The sequence below is a fragment of the Gopherus evgoodei genome, chromosome 18 (genome assembly GCF_007399415.2).
Source record: "Gopherus evgoodei ecotype Sinaloan lineage chromosome 18, rGopEvg1_v1.p, whole genome shotgun sequence".
NCBI classification, from domain to species: Eukaryota; Metazoa; Chordata; order Testudines; family Testudinidae; genus Gopherus; species Gopherus evgoodei.
In genome coordinates, this window is record NC_044339.1 from 915,799 (window position 1) to 925,446 (window position 9,648).

Genomic DNA, 9,648 nt, shown 5'->3' on the forward strand with positions numbered 1-9,648 from the left:
CTTCCTAGTGTCCAGTTTATACCCATTTGTTCTTGTGTCCACATTGGTACTAAGCTTAAATAATTCCTCTCCCTCCCTAATATTAATCCCTCTGATATATTTATAAAGAGCAAGCTTATCCCCCCTCAACCTTCTTTTGGTTAGGCTAAACAAGCCAAGCTCTTTGAGTCTCCTTTCATAAGACAGGTTTTCCATTCCTCTGATCATCTTAGTAGCCCATCTCTGAACCTGTTCCAGTTTGAATTCATCCTTCTTAAACATGGGAGACCAGAACTGCACACAGTATTCCAGATGAGGTCTCACCAGTGCCTTATATAACAGTACTAACACCTCCTTATCTTTACTGGAAATACCTTGCCTCATGCATCCTAAAACTGCATTAGCTTTTTTAACGGCCATATCACATAGTTATCCTATGAGCCGCCAATTATCAACCAATACTCCAAGGTCCTTCTCCTCCTCGGTTATTTCCAACTGCTGTGTCCCCAATTTATAACTAAAATTCTTGTTATTAATCCCTAAATGCATGACCTTGCACTTTTCACTATTAAATTTCATCCTATTACTATTACTCCAGTTTACAAGGTCATCCAGATCTTCCTGTAGGATATCCCAGTCCTTCTCTGTGTTAGCAATACCCCCAGCTTTGTGTCATCCGCAAACTTTATTAGCACATTCCCACTTTTTGTGCCAAGGTCAGTAATAAAAAGGTTAAATAAGATTGGCCCCAAAACTGATCCCTGAGGAACTCCACTAGTAACCTCCTTCCAGCCTGACAGTTCACCTTTGAGTACGAACCATTGTAGTCTCCCCTTTAACCAGTTCCTTATCCACCTTTCAATTTTCATATTGATCCCCATCTTTTCTAATTTAACTAACAATTCTCCATGTGGAACCCTATCAGATGCCTTACTGAAATCGAGGCAAATTAGATCTACTGCATTTCCTTTGTCTAAAAAATCTGTCACCTTCTTAAATAAGGAGATCAGGTTGGTTTGGCACGATCTATGTTTTGTAAAACCATGTTGTATTTTGTCCCAATTACCATTGACCTCAATGTCCTTAACTACTTTCTCCTTCAATTTTTTTCCAAGACCTTACATACTACAGATGTCAAACTAACAGGCCTATAGTTACTCGGATCACCTTTTTCCCCTTTCTTAAAAATAGGAACTATGTTAGCAATTCTCCAGTCATACGGTACAATCCCTAAGTTTACTGATTCATTAAAAATTCTTGCTAATGGGCTTGCAATTTCATGTGCCAGTTCCTTTAACATTCTTGGATGAAGATTATCTGGGCCCTCTGATTTTGTCCCATTAAGCTGTTCGAGTTTGGCCTCTACCTCAGATATGGTAATATCTACCTCCATATCCTCATTCCCATTTGTCATCCTTCCATTATCCCTAAGCTTCTCATTAGCTTTATTAAAGACTGAGGCAAAGTATTTATTTAGATATTGGGCCATGCCTAGGTTATCCTTAACCTCCACTCCATCCTCAGTGTTTAGCAGTCCCACTTCTTCTTTCTTTGTTTTCTTCTTATTTATATGGCTATAGAACCTTTTACTATTGGTTTTAATTCCCTTTGCAAGGTCCAATTCTACATGGCTTTTAGCCTCTCTCATTTCATCCCTACATGTTCTGACCTCAATAAGGTAGCTTTCCTTGCTAATCTTGCCCATCTTGGGGTACGTCTACACTACAGGATTATTCCGATTTTACATACCCGGTTTTATAAAACAGATTGTATAAAGTTGAGTGCACGCAGCCACACTAAGCACATTAATTCGGCGGGGTGTGTCCATGTACCGAGGCTAGCGTCGATTTCTGGAGCATTGCACTGTGGGTAGCTATTCCATAGCTATCCCATAGTTCCCGCAGTCTCCCCCGCCCCTTAGAATTCTGGGTTGAGAGCCCAGGGGCTGATGGGGCAAAAATCATTGTCAGGGGTGGTTCTGGGTAAATGTCGTCAGTCATTCCTTCCTCCGGGAAAGCAACGGCAGACAATCATTTCATGCCCCTTTGCCCTGGATTGCCCTGGTAGACACCATAGCACGGCAACCCCCGTTCAGCTTTTTTTGTTTTTTTTTTTTTAAATACAGTCACCGTATGTGTACTGGATGCCTCGGACAGAGGCTATACTCCAGCGCTACACAGCAGCATTCATTTGCTTTTGCATGATAGCAGAGATGGTTACCAGTCGTTCTGTACTGTCTGCTGCCGGTGTAAATTGGCAATGAGATGATGGTTATCTGTCTTTCTGTACTGTCCGCGGCTATCATAGGTGCCCCTGGCTAAGATTGGCCGGGGGCGCAAAGACAAAACTGGGAATGACTCCCCGAGTCAATCCCTCCTTTATGGTTTCCAAAGATAGAGTCAGTCCTGCCTAGAATATGGGGAAAGTGTACTAGGGAACCAGTGTATCAGAGAGCACAGCTGCTCTGTGTCAGATCCCGCAGAAATGATGAGCCACATGCCATTCTAGGGGGTGCCCCTTCAACAATCCCACCCGTTGCTTCCCTTCTCCCCCAACCTTCCTGGACTACCGTGGCAGTGTCCCCCCCATTTGTGTCATGAAGTTATAAAGAATGCAGGAATAAGAAACAGTGACTTGTTAGTGAGATAAAATGAGGGGGAGGCAGCCTCCAGGTGCTATGACAGTCCAGGCAGGACATTAAGCGGTGCGGAGGAGAGGAGCCCAGCATCCCGCTGCTATGATAGTCCAGGCAGTACAGAATCTTTTCTTTACACAGGAAAGGAAGCGCTCTGATGGAGCTCAGGCACCAGTTGCTATGATGAGGACGGTTACCAGCCTTTCTGTCCCATCTACTGGGAATGACCAGGAATCATTCCTACTTTTACCCAGGTGCCCCCGGCTGACCTCACCTGAGGCCAGCCAGGAGCACTCACGGGCTGATGGTGACGATGGATATCAGTCATATTGTACCATCTGCCACCAGGGAGGGGAGAGGAGCGGATACTGCTCTTCACTGCTGCAGCATCGTGTCTACCAGCAGCATTCAGAAGACATAGGGTGACACAGAGAAGTCAAGAAACGATTTCTTTCCCTTTTCTTTCACGTGGGTGGGGGGGAGTAAATTGACGAGCTATTCCCTGAAGCACGCCAGACAATGTGAACCTACAGGCATTGGGAGCTCAGCCAAGAATGCAAATACTTTTCGTAGACTGCTGGGGACTTTGGGATAGCTGGAGTCCTCAGTCCCCCCGCCCTCCCTCCATGAGCATCCATTTGAGTCTCTGGCTTCCCATTACACTTGCCACACAGCACGGTGTAGCCTGTAGATTTTTTTTTCAAACACTTTGGCATTTCATCTTCTGTAACAGAGCTTTGATAGAACAGATTTGTCTCCCCATACAGCAATCAGATTCAGTATCTCCCGTACGGTCCATGCTGGAGCTCTTTTTGGATTTGGGACTGCATTGCCACCCGTGCTGATCAGAGCTCCACCCTGGGCAAACAGGAAATGAAAATCAAAATTTTGTGGACTTTTCCTGTTTACCTGGCCACTGCATCCGAGATCAGATTGCTGTCCAGAGTGGTCATAGTGGTGCACTGTGGGATACCGCCCGAAGGCCAATACCGTCGATTTGCGACCACACTAACCCTAATCTGATATGGTAATACCGATTTTAGCGCTACTCCTCTCGTCGGGGAAGAGTACAGAAACCGATTTAAAGAGCCCTTTATATTGATATAAAGGGCCTTGTAGTGTGGACAAGTACAGTGTTAAATCGGTTTAACGCTGCTAAAATCGGTTTAAACGCATAGTGTAGACCAGGCCTTCCACTCCTTGTAGGCTTTCTGCTTTTTCTTAATCACCTCTCTGAGATGCCTGCTCATCCAGCTTGGTCTACAACTCTTGCCTATGATTTTTTCCCCCTTTCTTGGGATGCAGGATTCTGATAGTTTCTGCAACTTTGACTTGAAGTAATTCCAGGCCTCCTCTGCCTTTAGGTCCACAAGTTCTTCAGTCCAATCCACTTCCCTAACTAATTTCCTTAATTCTTTAAAGTTAGCCCTTTTGAAATAAAAAACCCTAGTCCCAGATCTATTTTTGTTTATCCTTCCATCTAGTTTGAACTGAATTAGCTCATGATCACTCGAACCAAGGTTGTCCCCTACAACCATTTCTTCTATGAGGTCCTCACTACTCACCAAAACCAAATCTAAAATGGCATCCCCTCTTGTTGGTTCTTCAACTACTTGGTGAAGAAATCCATCAGCTATCACATCCAGAAAACTCTGAGCCCTATTATTCTTGCTAGCACTTGTCCTCCAGTCTATATCTGGGAAGTTAAAGTCTCCCATGATCACACAATTCCCATTAGTATTTACTTCATTAAAAACATTAAAGAGGTCTCTATCCATATCCAAATCAGATCCCAGTGGTCTGTAGCACACCCCAAGCACTATCTTAGGGGAGACTCTAGTAGCTTTCTTTCCCAACATGATTTTTGCCCAGACAGACTCTGTGTTATCCATTTCATCATTTCTTATTTCTTTACAGTTAACGTCATCATTGACATACAATGCTACTCCACCACCTTTGCCTTTATTTCTGCCTTTTCTAAACAGCACATAGCCTTCGATACCTGTACTCCACCATGTTTCTGTCATCCCTATAATATCTGGTTTCACTTCCAGTACCAGTAGCTCTAGTTCCTCCATTTTGTTACCTAGGCTCCTCGCATTAGTGTACAGACATCTTAATTTTTGCCGTTTGGCTTCACTGACATTTTTTACCTGGTTAGGCACAGACATTCTACCACCAGCATCACCTGTTAGACTGGTATCTACACTACCCTTCCTTCTTATGTCCAATCTTCTGCCCACAGCTGTATCCTCTCTTACTTTGTTTTCTTCCCTCTCAATATTAAATTCTGGTGTGGAGATCACCTGGACATCTCCAACCATCTCCCCCAAATTCCTAGTTTAAAGCTCTCTTAATCAGTTGGGCGAGCCTCCATCCTAGAAGTCTATTTCCCTCCTTACTTAGGTGAAGTCCATCCCGAGAGAACAGTCCTCTGTCCATGAATGCCTCCCAGTGGCTGTACATCCCAAAGCCCTCCTTATAGCACCACTGCCTGAGCCATCTGTTGATCATCATAATCTTGTCACACCTTTGTTGCCCTTCGCCAGGAACAGGCAGAATCCCACTGAAGATCACCTGAGCCTCGATTTCCTTAAGCATCTTCCCCAGTCTGGCATAGTCTCCCTTGATACGTTCCAGCGAGAATCTAGCCATATCATTTGTTCCCACATGAAGGGCAATCAACAGATTCTTTCCTGCTCCCATTAGGATTCTTTTCAGCCTCAGGTCCACATCCCGTATCTTAGCACCCGGCAGACGGCACTCCCTTCTGTTCTCCGGATCAGCTCTAGTTACAGGCCTGTCTATTTTTCTCAGTGAGGAGTCCCCAGTCATGTAGACCTGCCTTTTCCTGGTGACAGTGTGATTCTCTGGTCTATCCCCTGCACCCACTGGCTGCAAGTCCTCTCGATTCGTATTCACGCTTACAATCCTCCGCAACCCATCCCGTATCCTCCTGGGGCTCATGTTTGGTGTCATCTCCATTGACTTTTCCCCTCTCCTTATCGGACTAGCTGCTCTTAGACTCAGACATTAGGACTGGAAGGGACCTCGAGAGGTCATCGAGTCCAGTCCCCTGCCCTCATGGCAGGACCAAATACTGTCTAGACCATCCCTGATAGACATTTATCTAACCTACTCTTAAATATCTCCAGCGATGGAGATTCCACAACTTCCCTAGGCAATCTATTCCAGTGTTTAACTACCCTGACAGTTAGGAACTTTTTCCTAATGTCCAACCTAAATCTCCCTTGCTGCAGTTTAAGCCCATTGCTTCTTGTTCTGTCATTGGAGGCTAAGGTGAACAAGTTTTCTCCCTCCTCCTGATGACACCCTTTTAGATACCTGAAAACTGCTATCATGTCCCCTCTCAGTCTTCTCTTTTCCAAACTAAACAAACCCAATTCCTTCAGCCTTCCTTCATAGGTCATGTTCTCAAGACCTTTAATCATTCTTGTTGCTCTTCTCTGGACCCTCTCCAATTTCTCCACATCTTTCTTGAAATGCGGTGCCCAGAACTGGACACAATACTCCAGTTGAGGAGTAACCAGCGCAGAGTAAAGCGGAAGAATGACTTCTCGTGTCTTGTTTACAACACACCTGTTAATGCATCCCAGAATCACGTTTGCTTTTTTTGCAACAGTATCACACTGTTGACTCATATTAAGCTTGTGGTCCACTATGACCCCTAGATCTCTTTCTGCCATACTCCTTCCAAGACAGTCTCTTCCCATTCTGTATGTGTGAAACTGATTGTTCCTTCCTAAGTGGAGCACTTTGCATTTATCTTTATTGAACTTCATCCTGTTTACCTCAGACCATTTCTCCAATTTGTCCAGATCATTTTGAATTTTGACCCTGTCCTCCAGAGCAGTTGCAATCTCTCCCAGTTTGGTATCGTCCGCAAACTTAATAAGCGTACTTTCTATGCCAACATCTAAATCGTTGATGAAGATATTGAACAGAACCGGTCCCAAAACAGACCCCTGCGGAACCCCACTTGTTATACCTTTCCAGCAGGATTGGGAGCCATTAACAACTACTCTCTGAGTGCGGTTATCCAGCCAGTTATGCACCCACCTTATAGTAGCCCCATCTAAATTGTACTTTCCTAGCTTATCTATAAGAATATCATGTGAAACTGTATCAAATGCCTTACTAAAGTCTAGGTATATCACATCCAGCGCTTCTCCCTTATCCACAAGGCTCGTTATCCTATCAAAGAACGTTATCAGATTAGTTTGACACTATTTGTTCTTTACAAATCCATGCTGCTATTCCCTATCACCTTACCACCTTCCAAGTGTTTGCAGATGATTTCTTTGATTACCTGCTCCATTATCTTCCCTGGCACAGAAGTTAAACTAACTGGTCTGTAGTTTCCTGGGTTGTTTTTATTTCCCTTTTTATAGATGGGAACTATATTTGCCCCCTTCCAGTCTTCTGGAATCTCCCCCGTCTCCCATGATTTCCCAAAGATAATATAGAGGCTCAGATACCTCTTCCATTAACTCCTTGAGTATTCTAGGATGCATTCCATCAGGCCCTGGTGACTTGCAGGCATCTAACTTTTCTAAGTGATTTTTTACTTGCTCTTCCTTTTTTACTTGCTCTTCTCGTCTTCTTTGTCCTCTCACCTTCAGCGACCACCTGCTGTACCCCTTCTTCATTTTCCATCTCTGCAAACCTATTCCTGAGTTCTATTTCTCCTTCACTGGCCCGTCTTTTCCTCTGCCTGGTTCTCTTACTCACATGCTTCCACCATCCACTTTCCTCACCCAGCAGTCTCCCCTCAGATTCTTTGGTCCTGCTTCCATCTGCAAGTCTGAGCTTATCCCTTCAGCCTCCTCATGTCTTTGCTCCATCATCTTCTGTTCATACAGCGCCTGGCGCAGTGCAGCCTTGCTCTGTGGCTGGGATTCCTAGGTGCTACTGCACTAAGGAACAACAGTTAACAAGTTGTTGGCCCAGTCAATCTTACACACCAGCAGGCAATCACTAATAACACCCTCCCATTATGGTAGGCTGGCAATCCTGGCCTGACTGTATTTCCTGAGACTAACTGCACAGAGCAAGAGGGTGCAAGTGCAATCCATACTGGCAAACTCCAGAGGGTGCTTAGAGGAGAGCTGAGAGGAATGAGAACTGTGGTTAGTAGCTGGCCTGAATGAGGAACCCTAGTTTAATAATCCTGGCCTTTTGGCCCTTGCAGCTGCAGAAAAACAGGTTTATTTCCAGATGGAACCTCCTGTTACCGACCCTGGGCCCCCATGTTTTCAGTTTCACCAGTCCTGCTCCTAGGGTGACCACTGACCAGACGTCCTGATAAAATTGGGACTGTCCCGATTTTGAGGAGTTGTCCTGCATCCCGACCAGAGTATGGTCGGGACACCCTTTGTCCTTCAGTCATGGACAGTCTTTGGCGAAGGGTGCTTTTGTCTTTGGTGACAAGGTTTATTATCCCCGCTGAAATACCGCCGAAGACCATCCACGATTGAAGGGCTCTCTGGTGGCAATTCGGCCAACCCGGACAGGTGAGTGTAAAAAAAACAAAAATGCACCCTCCCCACCCACCCCCGTGGCAGTCCTGATATTTTCCCCTTAACATCTGGTCACTCTACCTGCTCCTGCTGTGCAGAGCAGTGATTTCCATCAGCAGGGGACATAGAGGTGCACTCAACTCCAATGCAGATTGAAGTGTGTTTGTAGCATGTTGGGCTCCTGTCCATCTGCACGGGCTGGCTGGTATGGCTGAGGAGCTACGGGAGAACTCTCAGCCCAGAGCCCTTGGGGAGGCAATGGCCACATAACGCTTGGGCAAAGGGATTGTGCATCTACTCCTACCCCCAGGGTATGCAGCTCATAGAGGCACAAACAACTTGGTGACCTCAGGTTGACCCTTTGCAGCACTGGATCCGCTTCACCTCCAGCCTACATCATGCACTGACTCCACAGGGACAGAGCCCCTTTCTTGGCAGGCAAGTGCAACATCTGTGAAAGCTGGACCCTGTTGCAAGGCACAAGGTTCTGGATGGAGCCCAGGGGCTGGATTCACTGGCCAAGGCTGCCATCTGCTGGCAACAAACCGTATTGCCAATCAACTGCAATAATGGGGCAAAGGCAGAAAGTCCAGCTAGAGTGGTACTCAGCCTCCAGCAACGTGACCTCAGAGCACAAGGGGAGCTGGGCCAATGGCCTGACCCCTGCAGCATGACATCAGAGCACTGTGGCCCATCCAGTTTGACATCCTGCCCCAACCCCCTAGATTCAGACCACTGGAGAATGCATTGTGGTACCCAGCTCCAGCAGCGGCTGGGTGCTCCAGAAGAAAACTGTCCTCGCCTTCTCCCCTGTGCATATTAGGATGTTTAACAAACAATAACACCCTGTTTAAAAGGCATTTGTTGCTGGGGACATGTCCTAACATCAGGCTTTGGGCAAACACATCAAAGCTGAGAGGCAGAGCCCTTGGCCGTGGCATTTGCTAGCACCTGGAATCAAGGCAAGGCTATCCCTGGTCACCTTCAGAGTGTGATGCAAGAACACTGAAGCTGGAGCACAGTCCTGCAGAGTCTCTGCGGTGCATGCAGCAGCTTGATGTGAGGCACCAGGGAGTGAGCAGATGCTCTGGGGTCTGGAGGCCTGGCCTCACCAGCCACACCAGTGCATGAGCTGGGGAGTTTGGGCTCAGTTGTCATGCGGCACCAGAGAAAGTGGCTGAATTGTCCAATGAGTGCCGTGTGCTGGTCCCTTCAGAGCTCTCTGGTTAGGGAACTAGCCTAGGGCCTGAGAGACTCAAGCTCCCTGCTCTGCCAGACTCCCAGAGTGACCTTGGGCAAGTCCCTTAGCTTCTGTGAGTCTCAGTTTCCACGTTCCAGGGTGGATAACAGACCTGCCTCCCGGAGGGGGGGGGTCAGGGGGAGGGATAGATATGCTAAAGGTGCCATCTGAGTATAGACAGGCTATTTGACTATGGAAGGGCTGAACACTCCCGTACTAGCTGGGAAGTTCCCAGGACTTTTGAGTCCTATTCA